Below are 20,512 nucleotides of genomic sequence, written 5' to 3'. Positions count from 1 at the left end.
AGACACCCATTGAGAAGTGAGACTTTTTGCCCAGAGATGGGGCTCTGTTTCTTGGCATCAGGATGGAACCACACACCAGTGGGTCTGTATGACATGCACAAGGATATCACACACTGCCCCATCTCTGGTACAGATCAGAGTCAGACACTGAACAGATTGCAACCCACAAGGACATCACAACCTTCCCGCTCTCTGGGACAGGTCAGTGTAATACACCAAACAAACAGCACCCCACAGGGACCTCATAAATGCCACATCCCTGTGACAGATCAAGGTCAGACACTGCAAATATTGCAACCACAGGAACATCACAAATTGCCCCATCCCTCGGACAGCTCGGGGTCTGACATTGAACATAATGCAACAACAAGGACATTACTGTATAACTCCCTCCATTCTGAAAAACAAGCATTCACCATACTTTTTACCCTGCAGCCAATTTTGGATCCACACTGCCACTGCCCCTTTAATCCCATCTGCTTGAATTTTGTTAACAAGTCATAGAGAGATGCAAAACTGAAACAGGCCCTACGGCCCACTGAGTCTGTGCTGACCAACCACCACCCATTTATAGTAATCCTACACCATAATACCATATTCCCTACCACATCCCCACCATTCTCTTACCTACACTCGGAGCAATTTACAACAACCAATTTACCTATCAACCTGCAGTCTTTGCTTGTGGGAGGAAACCGGAGCACCCAGCAGAAACACACACAGTCACAGGGAGAACTTGCAAACTCTGCACAGGCAGTACCCAGAACTGAACCTGGGTTGCGAGAGCTGTGAGGTTGCACTGCCAACCACTGTGCCATTGTGCTGCCCCAAGTCTAGTTTATGGTAGCTTTTCAAACACAATTTTGATGTCCAGACACGTACCATTAACCTCACCACCCTCGTCAACTCTCTCTGAAACTTCATCAAAGAAATTAATTCAGTAATTATTTCAGACACAATCTTCTGTTAACCAATCTGCACTGGCTGTCATTTATTAGCCCATGTTCTACCAAGTGACAGTTAATTTCCTCCTGGATAATTGTCTCCAAAAGTTTCCCCACCACCGACATTAGACTAATTGGTCTGTAGTTCCTGGGTTTATCTCTCTTTTTAAACAGGGCTGTAATATTCACAACCCTTGCAGACTTATCTTTTAATTCTGGAAAGTCTATTGCAGACAATCACTTTGGGCATGACTTTAATCAATTAAAGCAACAGGATACTTGATTAATAAGTCCAGAACTTTTATTGAGAGTAAAATAGTACTTAATAATTGAAAGTAAAATTATACTTAACAAACTTGGGGAATGTAACTTTACAGCTCTGGGGACTGATCGAGCTTGGTCTCAGAGTGTCACGGTCCTCTTTGTCCAGTCTAGATCCCTCATCAGGTGGAGAACTTGGTCGATGATCTGAGCCTTTACCCCTGAGGTCGTCCAGTGTTCCTGTACACTGAAACCTTACAAGATCCCTACTTTTAACCCCTGGATGGCCATCACACCACCATGTAAAATAATAATTGGTCCTAGCTGTTGCTAGGTACATTTAATTTGTTCTTAATAATGTCTTCCACTAACAGCCACCTGTCCTCAGAATCTCAGACATGAGTACAATGGAGTGGTTTCACACTGTCTCCCCATCTGATCTGAAACAAGTTTCCTATTCATTAAATCTAGACTCTTGAAGGTCACAATGTGACATACCATGGGTTTTATCAGGGGTCCGAGAAAGGTCCATTGTTTGAATAAATTTCGCTGAAACTGCCCTTTCCCACAAAGACACAGAAACTCACAGTAATTAGATTGAACAAACTTTAAATGAAAACCCATTCTCTCTAAAATGTTTATTGATTCATTAATTATAACTCAATCAAGGTTCATTACTTTTACAATAATCTGTTTCAGGATGGGCAGCTACTCATTAATTATACAGGATATGAACGTTAGTATTGAACACAAAATGGTTCCTTTGGTTATGTGTTAATTATAAAATGGCTTTCTTAACCTTGTTAGTTATGACAATGGATACATTATAAAAATGGTCAAGTTAAACTAAGATCGAACTACCCAAGCTTACCTCCATCCTCCAGTCCTCTGGCATCATTCCCATATTCAAGGAGGAATGAAAGATTGTGGTTCGAGTCTCCGCTATTTCCACTCTTACTTCCCTCAGCAACCCAGGATGCAGCCCATCCAGACCGGGTGACTTTTCTACTGTGAGCACAGCTAACCTTGTAATTGTCTCCTCTTTATCTATTTTCATCTCCTCCAAATCCTCCACTTCCTCCTCCTTTCCTGTGACATTTGCAGCACCCGCTTGCTTTGTGATGACAGATGAAATGTACTTAATTAGTACCTCAGCCACACCCTCTGCCTCCACAGGATCTCCTAATTGACCCACCCTTTCATTGACTGTCCATATGTTGGTAAAAGACTTCAGTGTTCCCAGTTATGTGACCTGCTAATCTTTTCTCATTCATCTTGCTGATCTCATTTCCTTTTTCAGCTCTCCTCTGCACTTTCTGTATTCTGCTTGTTTCTCTACTGCATATGAGTCCTCACATGATTTCTCAGTGAATGGTTTTTGAACTATTTTGTAAAAGGATTTAGTTTTGTAAATTTCTCCCTAGCTCCCCTCATGGTCAGGCAGAAAGTTTAACTGCTGTGTTTTCAAACAGCAACAGCTTTATTTGAAAAGCCATTTTGACAGGATTCCGGGTTTTAATCCTGTCACAAATCTGGTTCTGATGTCTTGTGGCTCCAGCTGTCACATGACCTGTCAGAGGATGACCTCATAATTGACCCAGTCATGGAGCTGTGGGTTGATGTTTAAATTGTTTCAAAATAATTTTCCAGAAGGAAAATCAAAATGAATCGATATACAAAAGGTAGATTTTGTGAATTTGTGCTCCCAGTGGAAATTCCTGCAGAGTCTGCTGGTTTTCATCTCCCCAATTCCCCACAGGAAGCTCTGTGCTCGGAGTCTGTATTCATTACATCAACATTATACAGAATCATTTCATGGGAGACCCCAGTGTGAATTGTAGACAGGTGGTTCAGTTTTAACTTTCAAAGTAACACAGAAGCAAAATACTGCAGAGACTGGAAATCTGAAATAAAAACAGAAAATACTGGAAATACTCAGCAGGTCTGGCAGCATCTGTGGAGAGAGAGACAGAGTTAACGTTTCAGATCTGTGATCTTTCATCAGAACTGAGCTGAAATTGTCTGAGGGACTGAGATTGTGGAATCAATTTCAGGGTCAAAGACATTGTACTTGGTAAGGATAGGAAAATGGAGATTATTAAGTACAGTGCAAAAATATAGATGCTTTTACATTATTTTAATCAAAATTGATTTAAACTTTGTGCTCATGAATCCTATCTTTTGATCACAATGACACTGATAACAATGGAAAAAGCAAGACTTGCATTTCACGACTTTTCAAGTGCAGTCACACAACAGTACAATAGAGTACTCCACAATAAAGATGTATAAGATTCCCACCACACAACTGCCAGACGATGACCATCCCAAACAAGAGTGAATCTAACCATCTCCCTTTGACATTCAATGGCATTACCATCGCTGAATCCCCCACTCTCAACAACCTGGGGGTTACCATTGAGCAGAAACTGAACTCCAGTAACCATGTAAATATTATGGCGACAAGAGCAGGTCAGAGACTCGGAATCCTGCGGCAAGTAACTCACCTCCTGACTCCCCAAAGCCTGTACACTAGTCAGGAGTGTGATGGAATACTCTCCACTTGTCTGGCTGGGTGCAGCTCCAACAATACTCAAGAAACTCAACAGGACAAAGCAGCCCGCTTGATTGGCAGCCCATTTACAACATTCTTGCCCTCCATCACTGGCACACAGTGGCAGCAGTGTGTACCATCCACAAGATGCACTGCAGCAATGTGCCAATGCTCCTTAGACAGCACCTTCCAAACCCATGACCTTTATCACCTAGAAGGACAAGGGCAGCAGATGCATGGGAACACCACAACCTGCAAGTTCCCCTCCAAGCCACACACCATCCTGAATTGTAACTGTATCACCGTTCCTACACTGTTGCTGGGTCAAAATCCTGGAACTCTCTTCATAACAGCAGCACATGGACTGCAGTGGTTCAAGAAGGCAGCTCAGCACCACCTTCTCAAGGCAATTAGGGATGGATAATAAATGCTGGCCGAGCCAGCGACACCCACCTCCCATGAATGAACAAAAAAAATGATAATATCCTGTAATCCTCCAAAGCAGAAAATACAGATGGAAATGAAAAATAATAAAACACAGTCAGCATGGATTTCATAAAGAAAGACTTGATGAACCTTATCTTTGAAAAATCAACAGCAAGAGTAATATAGCAGATGTAGAAGAGTTTAATTTAATAAAGCCTCATCCGTTTATGTGCTTGAACCATCAAATTGTGGGTGAACAAACAAGCACACTAACTGACAGAGCTGCATGTTGTTCTTTCTAAATTACCTTAAAGTAGGGTGTTAATGAGTTAAAGCTTCAGGTTACTGCAACCAGAATAGCCATTGTCCACTATCAGTTTTACTGTTATAAATAAAGGGTGGAACATTCATTGTGAATCTATAGAAACAGTCTGGTCCTGCACACTGCAGACACATCCACGTCATCACCAACCAGCTCTCCTATAATTGGTGCAGTTATTTGACTTTGCCCCATTCGCTCCATGGAATTACTTTTAAAAGATTTTAAATTACAAGCAGTTTTGTTAATGTTCAGCCTTTGAGAAGAAATCATTCCCTGGTCACAGTGGAGAGAGCATTGAATAGAAAACAGTAGACTACCAGGTAACACAGTGAAAGCTGATCAGCTAATCTATAATTACTGACATTTCTTATTTTTGCTCTTGCTATTTGGTTTTTCATCATTTTCAGCTCCTGACTGTGGATATTATTGTGATTAAATGTGAAAAGATGCACTGTTATTGGCTCTTTCTCTGTACAGTGCTGTATACACTCAGATACAGACAATGTTTCCCCTCACTCAACATTCCAGCCCTGACGGTGCTGAAAGCGCTGCTCAAAGTTACACATTCTGACTGTTTACAGTTGATTCGTGAGAGATTATTAACGTATCCTTCTGCAGCGCTGCCTCGGTTAATAACAGCAGATCGAAGTCACATTTCAGATACAGAAACAGACGCATCAATTATTCACTCTTTCCCAGAGTGAGTGAGGCCGGGACAAGCAGCAACATTCCGGCCCCACACTCTGCAATTACCCAGCACCAGCGGAAAGCAGTGAATACAGATTCAATCAGTGGGTTAATGTCCATTACAGGGATGCAAGATTCCACGGCCCAGGACAAACATCCCCATACACCGAGAACAAGCTCAGGAAAACCCGGGGAAGTTAATATCCCAATCACTGAGCATTCCAGTAACATTGAAGAAGTTCCAGAACTGAGTGAACCTTTCAAAGCACAGAAGTGATGACGAGGTCAAAAAGGTCTGAACAGTTGAGGTGACTGAGCGGTTTCAGCTTCTCTGTTCAGCTTGCAGCTTTCACTGGAGGCATGTGTTTAAATCCTACTTCTGACAACTTGATTTTCAGTTACTTTGCAGAGCTTCCTTGAAGGTTTGAGGTAGAGTAAATACAGAGGAACTGTTTCTAACTGCTGAATGGTCAATAACCGAAGGTTACAGATTTAAGGTGACTCACAAAACCAGAAGGAACATGAGGAAAAATTCCTTTCTGCGACGTGTGGTTAGGATTTCAGTCATGTGGATAGATTGGAGAAGCTGGGGTTGTTCTCCTTGGAGAGGAGATTTGATAGAGGTGTTCACAATCATGAGGGGTCGTGACAGACCCGATAGAGAGAAACTGTTGGGAGAAGGATTGAGACTCAGGTAAAAGCTGTGGCTCAGTTGGTCACACTCACCTCGAAATCACAAGCTTCTGGGTTCAGATTTCACAGCTGACACTCCAGTGCAGCACTCAGGGTGTTGAAGGTGCTGCCTTTCAGGTGTGATGTTAAACCAAGACCTGGTCTGCATGTTTGGGTGAATGTAAAAGATCCCATGCTGCAATTTCAAACAAGTGAAGAGCAAGTATTTTATTTTTATTGAGGGCTACAGCACTGAAACAGGCCCTTCAACCCACCTCGTCTGTGCCGACCAACAACCACCCACTTATACTAATCCTGCAGTAATCCCATTTTCTCTACCTCCACTAGGGGCAATTTACAACAGCCAATTTACCTATCACCTTCAAGGGAGGAAACCGGAGCACCCGGCAAAAACCCACATGGTCACAGGGAGAAATTGCAAACTCCGCACAGGCAATACCCAGAGTCGAACCTGGGTCCTTGGAACTGTGAGGTTGCAGTGCTAACCATTGCACCACCCCTGGTGTTCTGATCAATATTTGCCCCTCAATCAGATCAGTTAGACATTATCACATTGCTGTTTGTGAATATCAGCTGCTGCATTTCTGACATTGCAACAGTGATTACACTTCAAAAGTATTTCATTGTCTACAAAGTGCTTTGATATTTCAAGTGGTCTTGAAAGGTGCTATATAAATGCAAGTCTTTTCTTTCTTTATCACAACACATTGCAGTGTAAAAAATGGTTCTTCATGTCACCTCTGGTTCTTCTGCCAATCACCTGATATCTGTGTCCTCTGCTTACTGACCCTTTTACCACTGGAAACATTTTCTCCTTATTTAAAATATTGAAAACCTTCATGATTTTGAACAAATGTGTCAAATCTCTTCTGAATTTTCCCTGCTGCGAGGAGAACAACCCCAGCTTCTCCAATCTCTCCACATAACTGAAACCCCTCACCCTGCTACCATTGTGGTAAATCTCTTTTTTATTCTTTCATGGGATGTGGGCACTGCTGACACAATGTGATTCCTGTCAATGCAGCGGTCCGCTGACATCATCGGACTGTGCCAAGCTGTGCATAGGCACAGCTACATCTTGCCAGGATTAAGTGGCACATGGGCAGGATGATGTCATTGCACAGCGCCAACGTCATTGCATATCTGCGCATGGTCCATCTTCGCACATGTGCGCTAAAGCGTCATCGGGTATCCAGCCCCTCACTCAGCTAGAGGAAGCGGCTGAATAGGAGACTTTGAGGCTGCAGCTCTCCCCCCTCGGCAACTCGCTCCAGGCCTCGACGCTTCCTCCCCTCAGCCGCTCGCTCCACACCTCGATGCTCCCCTGGACAATTGTTCCCCACCCGCGTCATCCAGCTCTATGGCCGCTTGCTCTCTGCCCCACAACCCCTGCTCCAGCCGCTAGCTCTAGGCCGTGCCACTTCCCTCCTCTAGGCCACTCACTACTCGCTCCTACGTCACACTTTACAGCCCACCTTACTTCTTCGGGCGGCGCGTGGAGACTGGACAAACATGGGAGCAAGGAGCCGAGAGAAGGGAAGCAGCGCGGCCTCGAGCTAGTGGCTGGAGGGGAGGGGGTTGGTGGGGAGTGAGCGAACGACTGGAGAATGGGGTGACATGATCGGGAGACAATCGGCCAGGGAAGTAGTGGGGGGGAAGCAGCGAGGTCTGGAGCGAGCGACTGTGGAGGGTGGAAGCGGCCGGTGCGAAGGAGGGGGAGAAAGCGAGTTGTGCCACCTAGTGGTTGCATTGTCAGCAAACGCAGCCTTTATTGTCCATCCTTAATTGCCCTTGAGAAGGTGGTGGTGAGCCGCCTTTTTGGAGCTGCTGCTGTCCATGTGTTGTACGTAAACCCACAGTGCTGTTAGGAAGGGAGTTCCAAGATTTTGATCCAGTGACAGTGAAGGAATGGTGATATCGTTCCCAGTCAGGACAGTGTGTAACTTGGAGGGGAGCTTGCAGATGGTGATGTTCCCATTCATCCAATGTCCTTCTAGGTGGTCGAGATTGGGGGTTTGGAAGGTGCTGTCGAAGGAGGCTTGGTGAGTTGCTGCAGTGCATCTTGTAGATGGTACACACTGCTGCCACTGTCCACTGGTGGTGCAGGAAGTGAATATTTAAAGTAGTGGATGGAGTGCTGATCAAGTGATCTGCTTTATCCTGGATGGTGTTGAGTTTCTTTGGTGTTGTTGGAGCTCCACTCATCCAGGCAAGTGGGGAGTATTACATCACACTGCTGACTTGTGCCTTGTAGATGGTGGACAGGAGGTGAGTTACTTGCAGCAGAATTCCCAGCCTCTGACCTGCTCTTGTAGCTACGGTATTTATATGACTGATCCAATTCAGTTTCTGCTCATCGGTAACCCCCCCGGATGTTGATTGTGAAGGATTCAGCAATGGTAATGTCATTGACTGTCAAGGGGAGATGGTTAGATTCACTCTTGTTGGAAATGGTCATTGCCTGGCATTTTTGTGGCGTGCATGTTACTTGCCACTTATCAGTCCAAGCCCAATCTTGCCCAGGTCTCTCTACATGTGGACACGGACTGCGTCATTATCTGAGGAGTTACTAATGCAACTGAACATTTTGCAATTCATCAGTGAACATTTCCACTTCTGATCTTATGATGGAAGGAAGTTTATTGATGAAGCAACTGAAGACGGTTGGGGCCTAGGACACTACCCTGAGGAACTCATGAGCGATGTCTGGTACTGAGATGATTGGCCACCAACAACCAGCACCATATTCCTTTGCGCAAGGTATGACTCCAACCAGTGGAGATTTTTCTCTTTGATTGCCATTGACTTCAATTTTGCAAGGGCTCCTTGATGCCCTTGGCAAGAGCAGTCACTGTCACCTCACCTCACCTCCTGAATTCAGCTCTTCTGTCCATATTTGGGCCAAGGCCATAATGAGGTCAGGAACTAAGTGGCCCTGGCGGAACCAAAAATGAGCATTGGTGAGTAGGTTATGGCTGTGTAAGTGCTGCTTGATAGCACTGTCAACGACACCTTCCATCACTTTACTGATGATCAAGAGGAGGCTGATCAGGCAGGAATTGACCGGGTTGGATTTGTCCTGCCTTTTGTATACAGAACATACCTGGGCAATTTTCCACATTGCTGTGTAGATGCCAGTGTTGTAGCTTGGCGGGCGGCGTGGCTAGTTCTGGAGCACAAGTCTTCAGCACTGCAGCCAGGATGTTGTCAGTATCCAGAGCCTTCAGCCATTTCTTGATATCATGTGGAGTGAAGTGGATTTAGCTGAAGATTGGCACCTGTGATGCTGGGGACCTCAGGAGGAGGCCGAGATTGATCATCTACTTGGCACCTCTGGCTGAAGATGGTTGCAAATGATTCAACCTTGTATTTTGCACTGACATACTGGTCTCCCCTATCATTAAGGATGGGGATATTTGTGGAGCCTCGTCCTCCTGTTAATTGTTTAATTATCCACCACCATTCAGGACTGGATGTGGCAGGACTGCAGAGCTTTGATCTGATCTGTTGGTTGTGAGATAACTCAGCTCTGTCTATTGCATGCTGCTTCCGCTAAATGACATGCAAGTAGTCCTGTGTTGTAGCTTCACTCATTTTTAGGTCTGCTTGGTGCTGCTCCTGACATGCCCTCCTGCACACTTCATTGAACCACTATTGCTCCCTTGGCTTGATGGTAATGGTAGAGTGAGGGATATGTCAGGCCATGAGGTAACATATTGTGTTTAAATACAATTCTGCTGCTGCTGATGGCCCACAGTGCCTCATGGATGCCCAGTTTTGAGCTGCCAGATCTGTTCATTTCTTCCCTCAGATATAATTGAAAAAATAATTCTGAAGAAATGCATGAACTAAATAAAAAGGAGAGAGAAATAAATACTGACAAAATAGATGGCAGCATTTGGAAGGTAAAAAGATTTCAGATTTATTACTGATGAGTGAGAGGAATATATCACACTTTGGGGCTTCTGGAAGTGGATTTACTGATAGTCTGGGGAATTGATAGGAAACTGCTTCATAGTTGGCGGAACAAATTCCCGCCCTTGGGGTGGAGCCAACAGCTGCATCCGTCCAATAACAGACAGAGTCGAAGTACTGTGTCAGGCCTTGTTAGCTCAGTTGGTAGAGCATGAGACTTTTAATCTCAGGGTCTTGGATTTGAGACCCTTGTTGTGTGGTTGTTCTTCCCTTTTTCAGTCTTCATCAGCAGAGAGTTCAAGGAGTGTTTGAAATTAAATTCAACAACATCACCAGATTTCAACTACTCCCCACCCCGCCCCCTCCCAGTGTAGTTGACAGGACTCTCAACCTCTGCCTGCCCCCTTCCCCTCCCTCCCAGAACTGCGACAGGGTGCCCCTTGTCCTCACTTTCCACCCCACCTGCCTCCACATCCAAAGGATCATCCTCCACCATTTCCTGCACCTCCAGCGTGATGCCACCACCAAACGCATCCTCCCATCCCCTGTCAACATTGTGAAGGGATTGTCCCCTCCGTGACACCCTGGTCCACTCCTCCATGACCCCCGATACCTTGTCCCCTTCCCAAGGCACCTTCCCATGCAATCGCAGGAGATATAATACCTGCCCTTTTCCCTCCTCTCTGCTCATTAGCTAACGCCCCAAACACTCCTTTTAGGTGAAGCAGCGATTTACTTGTACTTCTTTCAATTATGTATACTGTATTCACTGCTCACAATGCGGTCTCCTCTAAACTGGAGAGACCAAACGCAGATTAGGTGGAACACCTCTGCTCAGGCCGAAAGCATAACCCTGAGCTTCTGGTTGCTTGCCATTTCAACACTCCCCCCTGCTCTCATGTCAACATTTCTGTCTTTGGTCTGCTCCAGTGTTCCAGTTAAAATCAACCCAAGCTCGAGGAGCAGCACCTGACCTTTTGATTCTGCACTCAACAGCCTTGTGGATTGAACATTGTGTTCAATAACATCAGAGCATGACTGGTGTCAGGCAACCACAAGCATTAACACACTCTTTGCCTTTGTCCCAGGACAGCTTTGTTATTTAATCTCTCCTGCCCTCTGCCCTATCAAACACCTTCCCCTTTGTTCTCTCCCAAATGCCCCTCCCCTTCACTTGTTTAAAACCTAATTCTTTTCTAACCAGTGTCAGTTCTGAAGAAAAGTCAGAGATCAGCACAGTGGTGCAGTGGTTAGCACCGCCACCTCGCAACTCCAGGGACCTGGGTTCGATTCCTGGTACAGCCTGTGTGGAGTTTGTAAGTTCTTCCTGTGTCTGAGTGGGTTTCCTCCCACAAGCCAGAAGACTTGCAGGTTGATAGATAAATAGGCCATTATAAATTGTCAGTAGTGCAGATAGGTGGCAGGAAAATATAGCAACAGGTGGGGATGTTTGGTAGGAATATGGGATTAGTGCGGGATTAGTATAAATGGGTAGCTGATGTGCAGCACAGACTCGGTGGGCCGAAGGGCATGTTTCAGTGCTGTATCTCTAATCTAATCTAACCAGAAACATTAACTCTGTTTCTCTCACCACAGATGCTGCCAGAACTGTTGAGTATTTCCAGCACTTTTTGTTTTTATTTCAGATTTCCAGCATCTGCAGTATTTTGCTTTTATTGTGTCAGAAAGTCTTTCCTTGATTCAGGACTCTTACCTCTCTCCAGAATCTCTCTGCTAAAGATTGAACTTTATCTCATTTCACTCACAGCTCAGGGTCAGTGTGGCACAGTGGGACTTCTGGCTGTCTCCCACTTCACAATCCCTCAGTACTGAGAAAACAATGGGGAATATTACTCACATGTTGTGCTCTGTAACTTTTTACAAACACTTTAATGTATATATTGTCTTCCAAAGCAGTGACAGAATGGTGGCTTTAGTGTGTTGTTGAAATAGCTTTGTTGAGTTCGTGCTGTACTAACAGTTAAACAGTTCTTGGTTCAATCCCAGGTTTTGGCACTTTCAACCTCTCCTGTGTCCTTTTCTTTGGCTCCAATTGTCAAGCTGCATGATTTACTCTGAAATTAGCACCAGAGAACCAAGGCACCAGCGAGCATGAGGAGCTGAAATTAGCACAGATCAAATCCACTTAATATTTCTGACTGAAGATGGTTGCAAATGCTTCAGCTTCATCTTTTGCACTGACGTGCTCACCACCACCATCATTGAGGATGTGAGTGTTTTTGGAGCCTCCTCATCTTGTTAGTTATTTAATTATCCACCACCATTCACGACTGGATGTGGCAGGACTGTGGAGCTGTGATCTGATCCTGAGGGAGATATCTGTGCGTGGAGTGGCGGGATGTATGGAGAGTGATCCTGAAGAGGGTATCCGAGCCTGGAGTGGAAGCTTTCCGTGGAGGTGCAGGAGTAGGCCATTCAGCCCCAGTGTTTTATAAAGGATTAGCATAACTTATTTGCTTTTACTCTATGCCTCTATTAATAAAGCCAAGTGTCCTGTTTGCTCTTCGCAACCTTTTCAAACCTTGATCAAAAAAGATTGGTGTACATTGTCTCATTCTTCCTCCCAAACTGTATCACTTCACAATTTTCTGTGTAAAATTTTATCTGTTGTGTGAAAGCCCATTTTACCAGTGTGTTTAAGTTCCTCTGAAGTGTGTTACTGTCACTGGCATAGGACGAAATTCACGAGCATTCTTTGATACTATCTCCATGGAAAGAGCAATCTTACACACTAGCTCAAATTGGGATTTTGTGTGTTTAGTATCTTTTCTCATCCACCAATATAAGCACAAATCTGTCTCATAATGTACGGTCTAAGAATGTGCCAATGTTGCAATGTGGTGATAAATTCTTCAGTGTCACAATGTACTCACCAACTGTTTCACTACTTTTCTGATTTCGGGATCCAAGTTTGTAGCTTTCCGCGATCTCTAGTGGCTTAGGGTTGAGCCTCACTTCAACGAAGAAACGGAAAATTATGATTTAAAGATTACACTGTCAAGCATTCACATCTCTGTCTTCTCCTGAACTTCGAGTTCAAATTTGTTTGTGACGTTGAGTCACACGTTAAGACAGCACAGTCTTTGTCTTTGTGAAGGAATTGATTTGGGAATGGCTGTTTGAAACTGTCCCTTCTTGCGCAGAAATTCAGTGCAAATACTTAATCACTCACAATTTCCTTGAGAGAAATTTGTTCACAATCGCATTCGACACGGAAACTGCCTCCGCATTAATCTCACTGAAGCAGAATGTGACCGTGTTGTCTGTTTCAGAATGTTGGTGCCGTTATTTGTCGCTTTTAACCGACACTGGGAGACAGGGCAAGGTTCATCCGAGTTTGGAATATATTATCATTCAGGAGGAAGAAAAATCAACAGGAACCAAATAAGAAAACCCAGTCTCCAGATTTGAGAATCTGTAGATCCGCTTTGGGAAAGTGAATCAGAGCAGAATGAAGGGTGAACAGTCCAACTGCCCAGAAGAGATGAAGACACAGCTCAGTCAACACATTCCTCTGGTTTATGATGCTGGAACATTCCTCACACAGAAATGATTCAACCCAATGATAAACATTCTTACAGCTGATAATTTATGCTACTGATTTGAGGACTGTCTCATGTGGTTACCGAGTGATGACGAGAAGATATTAAACTTTGTTCTATTCAATCGAGCTGTGATGAAGTTTGAATTTTTCTACCTTTTATAAACAGTATTTGAAGGGTCTCGGTAACAATGTTCATTGTTGATGAGAGTGGGGTCTGGGTGAGAAGCTGCTGAGTGTGACAGGGTCAGGACTGGATGCAGGAAGTTCTCTGACAGTCTCCCTCTATCTCTCTAATGGGTTTGAGTTGAGTTACGACTGGTAGCTTTTATTTTACTTTTCTTATTTAGAGATACAGCACTGAAACAGGCCCTTCGGCCCACCGAGTCTGTGCCAACCAGCAACCACCCATTTATACTAATCCTACATTAATCCCATATTCTCTACCACATCCCCACCATTCTCCTACCACGTACCTACACAAGGGACAATTTCCAATGGCCAATTTATCTATCAACCTGCAAGTCTTTTGGAGGTGGAAAGAAACCAGAGCACCCGGCGGAAACCCACACAGACACAGGGAGAACTTGCAAACTCCACACAGGCAGTACCCAGAACTGAATCCTGGTCGCTGGAGCTGTGAGGCCGCGGTGCTAACCATTGCGCCACTGTGCTGCTGTTGGTGTTTTGATAAATGAAGGAAGTTCCCTCCACCCATTTTTTTTGGACAGACAGTGTGGTATAAGGATGTAAAGGGTTAATGCTGAAGATAGTGGGATCAACCCCTCCCACTGTCAGAGTGATGATGTAACAGTCACATGAGATGAAGTTTGGGAGAAGAGAGAGCAGCACCAAGGACATTGTGTAAATTAGAAAAGAGTTCTTAGTTCTTTCAGCAGGAACTGTGTCCAGAAAATATCGAGAACCTCACAATTTTATTATTCAGGAATAGGAACACAGATATTAATTCCAAGTGACAGTTCTGGGACCAATTAACAAAAAAAGTAGAGAATAATATTGCTCACTGATTGAAATCCCCCAGTGAGGAGACAGTTAAACAGGTGATCTGTTGGGGCATCCTTCGATCCAAGGTTTCAGCAAAATTTAATCTCCATTTTTGGTGAAATTCTCTGTTATTTGCAATTTTTTTAATCAGATTTGATGGGCGATTGAAAAAACTGAAAAAATTGAACAGTTCCATCCTTTCTTTTCTTCCTTCTTCTCTTCTTTCCATCAGTTTCTCTTTTCTGTCCCAGATCAATATAATGATGAGAATCCCAATTTAATCTGCTGTTTCTGGTGTTTTATCCATTCCAATCAAAATTTCAACATTCCAATCAAATCTATTTGTTATTCCACAGTGTCTCTCCATGTGTTTTATTCTGTTGTATTCTCTCACAGTCTGTTTGATGATCAATGTTACATCTCACTCTCTGTTCTGGTGAAGATCAGAAGCAGTGATATCTGTTTACACCACCCGACAAGTCGGCCTGAGGCTGTGCCTCGCTGATCATGTGGAGTTAAAGCAATTCTTCCAGTCAGTTAGTTCAGTTTTCATTTCATGAGAAATTCGGTCATCATGACTTCGTCAGTGACCTAATGGTTCAGGTGTCTGAGTGATGTTAATCATGATGTGATGAAATGATTGTATGTTCCAGTCTTTCCGTGGTGGGTTTTCACACTGAGTAGAAACTTGTTGGACATGGTCTGGAAATGTTTCACACCGCTCCATTCCCAACTTCATTTACTGACAGAAGATATATTTCCATCATTACACAGCTGGCTGCACAGCCAGAAGCTGTGCTGAAGGTGACAGCTATGTTTATGCAACTGACAAGGTGGCCGAGAGGTTAAGGCGCTGGATTGCTAATCCATTGTGCTCTGCACACGTGGGTTCGAATCCCATTCTTGTCGCTAGTTCATGAACTGTTCAGTGTATTGTTTATGTGTAAAGTCAGCCTCGAAACCTGTTCTTGTCAATGTCCAGGCAGTGATTCCAGAATTGGTTATACTTTATTAAAATTGAGACAGACAATTGGAATTCTTCACCCAAACTACACTGGAAATAAGATCAAATAGGGATCACGAAACGGAGCAGGATTTTTCCTCCCCTCCTTCCTTCCATCTTTACTTTCTCTGGATTTGCACCAAGTGAAAGACAAATGGGAAAAGCAAATGGCGAGGGAGCAGATGCAGAAAATTATCCTTTGGCAAGAAATTTATTTTCAAATCTTCTTGATAGATTAAGTGAGTGAGCAATGCTTTGGCAGATGGAGTTCAAAATGAGGGGTCATCTACTACCTACTACCTAGATTAGAGTGTTTTTTTGTAAGAGGTGAGATGTTAGAAACGGCGGAGGAGCAGAGACCCGAATACTGAATTAATAAAAGCTAGTGGACTGGTAGAAAATAATGTGAAAAGTGAACAGAATCTGAAGATTGGAACTCATGTTGCAGTGATATAAAGCTCTGTGCTCCTGAAGTAAATGTCCAAGCCCAGATTGTGGGGAATCTGTGGAGAGTGATTTGGTTTTTATTCATTCTTGGGTGTGAGTATCGCTGATAAGGCGAGCATTTATTACCCATTCCTATTGCCGTTGAGAAGGTGGTGGAGAGCTGCCTTCTTGAACTGGTGCAGTCCATATGGTGCAGGAACACCCACAGTGCTATTGGGGAGGGAGTTCCAGGATTGTGACCCAACAACAGTGAAGAAATGGCTATATTGTTCCAAGTCAGGATGGTGAGTGACTTAGAGGGGAACCTGCAGGTAGTGAGTTCCCATGCATGTGCTGCCCTTGTCCTTCGAGGTGGTAGTGGTCACGAGTTTGGAAGGTGCTGTTGAAGGATACTTGCTGCAGTGCATATGGAGATGGTACACACTGCAGCCACTGTTTACAGGTTGTGGAGGGATTGAATGTTTAAGGTGGCGGGTTAGGTGCCGATCAAGTGCGCTGCTTTGTCCTGGATGGTGTTGAGAATCTTGAGTGTTGTTGAGTGGGATGTATTCCATCACACTCCTGACTTGTGCCTTGTAGATGGTGGACAGGATTTGGGGTGTCAGGAGGTGAGATACTTGCTGCAGAATTCGTAATCTCTGACCTGCGCTTATAGCCACAGCATAGATGTGACTGGTCTAGTTACGTTTCTGGTCAAGATGTTGATGGTGGGGGATTTAACGATGATAATGCTTCTGAATATCAAAAGGTAGATTTTTTTTCTCTCTCATTGGAGATGTTCACTGCTTGGCACTTGTGTGGCCAGAAGGTTGCTTGTCACTTATAAGCTCAAGCCTGAATGTTGTTCAGGTCTTGCTGCTTGCAGGCACAGACTGCTTCAGTATCTGAAGAGTTGTGAGTCATCATCTAACATTCCCACTTCTGACTTATGTTGAAGAGAAAGTCGTCAATGAAACAGCTGGGATGTTTGGGTCTAGGACACTAACCTGAGAAACTCTTGAGGCAATGTCTTGGGCTGAGATGATTGGCCTCCACGAACCACAACATCTTGTTTTGGGCGAGGTATGACTTCAACAAGTGGAGAGTTTTCCCCCTGATTCCCATTGACTTCAATTTTGCTGGGGATCCTTGATGCCACACTCACTCAAGGGTAATCACTCTCACCTCTCCTCTGGAATTCCACTCTTTCGTCTCTGCTTGGACCAAGCTGCAATGAGATCATACGAACATAAGATCAGAAGAACTAATAGCAGGAGTAGGCCATTTGGCCCCTCGAGCTTGCTCCGCCATTCAATAGGATCATGGCTGACCTGATCATGACCTCAACCCCACTTTCTTGCCTGCCCACATAACCCTTGGCTCTCTTGTCGGTAAAAATCTTGAAGACATTCAATGACCCAGCCTCCACTGCTCTCTGCGGTAAAGAATTCCAAAGATTAATGACCCTCTGAGAGAAGAAATTCCTTCTTAAATGAAAAACCCCTAGATCTGAAACTGTGTCCCCCAGTTCTAGATTCCACCACGAGAGGAAACATCCTCTCAGCATCTATCCTGTCAAGCCCCCTCAGAATCTTATATGTCTCAATACGTTCACCTTTCATTTTTCTCAACTACAATGAGTATCAGTCCATCCTGCTCAGCTTTCCTCATAAGACAACACCTTCATCACAGGAATCAATCCAATGAACCTTCTCTCAACTGCCTCCAATGCAAGTATATCCCTCCTTAAATAAAGAGACAAAAACTGTACACAGTACTCCAGGTGTGGTTTCACCAGCACCATGTACATTTGTAGCAAGACTTCTCTACTTTTATGCTCCATCCCCCTTGCAATAAAGGGTAACATTCCATTTGCCTTCCTAATTATTTGCTGTACCTGCATGGTAACTTTTTGTGATTCATGTACGAGGACACCCAGATCCTTCTACACCGCAGCATTCTGTAATCTCTCACAATTTAAATAATATTTTCCTTTTCTATTCTTCCTACCAAAGTGGATAACCTCACATTTTCCCACATTCTCCTCTGTCTGCCAAATTATTTCCTGGAGCTGAGAGACCATGGCAGAACCTAAACTGAGCATCAATGATCAGATTATTGCTACATGTGTGGTGCTTGATAGCACTTTTGGTGTCATCTTCCATCACTTTGCTGATGATTGATAGTCGACTGATGGGGTGGCAATTGGTCAGATTGGATTTGTCCTGCATTTTTTTTATGGAGAGGGCACACTTGGACAATTTTCCACTTTGTCAAGTAGATGCCTGTGTTGTAGCTCTACTGGAACAGCTTGGCTGAGGGTGCAGCTAGTTCTGGAGTACAATTCTTCAGTACTAGAGCCGGAATGTTGTTAGGGCCCATAGTCTTTGCTGTATCGAGTGCCTTCAGCTGTTTCTTGCCATTATGTGGAGTGAAGCAAACTGGCTGAAAACTGGAAGCTGTGATGCTGGGGACCTCAAGAGGCCGAGATGAATCATCCACTGAGCAATTTCTGACTGAAGATGGTTTCAAATGCCCCAGCTTCACCTTTTGCACTGACGTGCTCGGCTCCACCAACATTGAGGATAGGAATGTTTTTGGGCCCTCCTCATCTGGTTCGTTATTTAATTGTCCACCACCATTCATGACTGGATACCTAGTTTCTCAGGGCAGTGTCCGAGGCCCAACCATCCTCAGCTGTTTCATTGATGGCTTTCTCTTCAACATAAGTCAGAAGTGGGAATGTTCGCTGATGATTCATAACTCCTCAGATATTGAGGCAGTCTGTGCCTGCAAGCAGCAAGACCTGAACAACATTCAGGCTTGAGCTGATAAGTGACAAGCAACATTCCTTGATCGGATCCTGAGGGAGATATCCGTGTGTGGAGTGGCGGGATGTATGGAGAGTGATTCTGAAGAGGGTGTCTGAGCCTCGAGGGAAGAATCTGTGGAGAGTGGTCCTCAAAGGATGTCCGTGTCTGGAGATTTAGGATCTCTCAAGAGGGTCTCCGAGCCCATAGTGCTGGGATGTCTGGAGAGTGATCCTGAAGTGGGTGTCCGAGCCTGGAGTGGCGGGATCTGTGGAGAGTGATCCTGAAGTGGGTGTCCGAGCCTGGAGTGGCAGGATCTGTGGAGAGTGATCCTGATGAGTGTGTGTAAACCTGGAATGGAAGCTTTCTGTGGAGGTACAGGAAGAGGCCATTCATTCCCAGTATTCTATAAAGGTTTAGCATAACTTATATGTTTTTACTCTATGCCTCTATTAATAAAGCCAAGTGTCTCTGTTTGCTCTTAGCTACCTTTTCAATCCTTCTAACATTGGTGTACATTGTCTCTCTGCTCCTGCACCCAGTTTAGAATTGTAACGTTTCATTTATATGAGGCTGTGCCTCTCTGATCATGTGGAATTCAAGCAATTCTTCCAGTCAGTTAGTTCAGTTGACATTTCATGAGAAATTCGGTCATCATGACTTCGTCAGTGACCTCATGTTTCAGGTGTCTGAGTGATGTTAATCATGATGTGATGATATGATTGTATTTCCGTGGTAGATTTTCACACTGAGTCGAAACGTGTTGGACATGGTCTGGAAATGTTTCACACCGCTCCATTCCCAACAGGCCATGACCTGATGTGATGGAAATTGCATTTACTTACAGAAGCTGCATTTCCATCATTGCACATCTGGCTGCACAGCCAGGATCTGTACTGTCCAAACAGCTGACAAGGTGGTCGAGAGGTTAAGACGGTGGCGTGCTCATGCATTTTGCTTTGCATGTGTGGGTTCGGATCCCAATTTTGTCGTTAGTTTATGAAGTGTCTGGCACATTGTTGTGGGGGAGCTTTTGTGTAAAGTTGGCCTGGAAACATGTTCTGGTCAATATCTCGCTGGTGATTCCAGAATTGTTTATACTTTATTAAAATTGAGACAGACAATCGGAATTCTTCACCAAAATTGGACTGGAATGAAGATCAAATAGGGATCACGAAAAGGAGCAAGATTTTTCCCTCCCTCCTTCCTTCCATCTTCACTTTCTCTGGATTTACACCAAATGAAATACTAATGGGAAAAGCAAAAGGCGAGGGAGCAGAAGCAGAACATTATCCTTTGGCAAGAAATTTATTTTCAAATCTTCTTGATAGCTTAAGTGAGTGAGCAATGCTTTGGCAGATGGAGTTTAAAATGTGGGGTCATCTAGGACCTACGAAAGATAGATCAGAGTGTTTTTTATAAGGGGTGAGATGTTAGAAACTGGAGAAGCAGAGACCCGAGTGCTGAATCACTAAAAGCTAGTGGACTGGTAGAAAATAATGTGAAAGGCTAATGGAATCTGAAGATTGGAACTCATGTTGTAGTTATATAAAGCTCTGTGCTCCTGAAGTAAATGTCCAAGCCTGGATTGTGGGGAATCTGTGGAGAATTATTTGTTTTTTATTCATTCTTGGGTGTGAGTATCGCTGGCAAGGCTGGCATTTATTGCCCATCCCTAATTGCCCTTGAGAATGTGGTGGGGAGCTGCCTTCTTGAACTGCTGCAGTCAATGTGGTGTAGGAACACCCACAGTGCTATTGTGGAGGGAGTTCCAGGATTTTGACCCAGCAACAGTGAAGAAATGGTGATATAGTTCCAAGTCATGATGGTGAGTGACTTGGAGGTGAACCTGCAGGTGGTGGTGTTCCCATGCATCTGCTGCCCTTGTCCTTCGAGGTGGTAGT

The 20,512-nt window shown here is 44.3% G+C and overlaps 1 non-coding gene across 1 annotated transcript; it reads left to right on the top strand.

Annotated features, from left to right (window-relative positions):
- Positions 1-15,196: 15,196 nt before the first annotated feature.
- Positions 15,197-15,278, top strand: trnas-gcu (transfer RNA serine (anticodon GCU)). The gene has a single exon. It is a non-coding gene; the product is annotated as a tRNA-Ser (tRNA).
- The last annotated feature ends 5,234 nt before the right edge of the window (positions 15,279-20,512 follow it).

Source organism: Heterodontus francisci, unplaced genomic scaffold (genome assembly GCF_036365525.1).
Source record: "Heterodontus francisci isolate sHetFra1 unplaced genomic scaffold, sHetFra1.hap1 HAP1_SCAFFOLD_51_1, whole genome shotgun sequence".
NCBI classification, from domain to species: Eukaryota; Metazoa; Chordata; class Chondrichthyes; order Heterodontiformes; family Heterodontidae; genus Heterodontus; species Heterodontus francisci.
The sequence above is the reverse complement of the archived record's forward strand: the minus strand, read 5'-3'. Positions and strand labels throughout refer to the sequence as shown.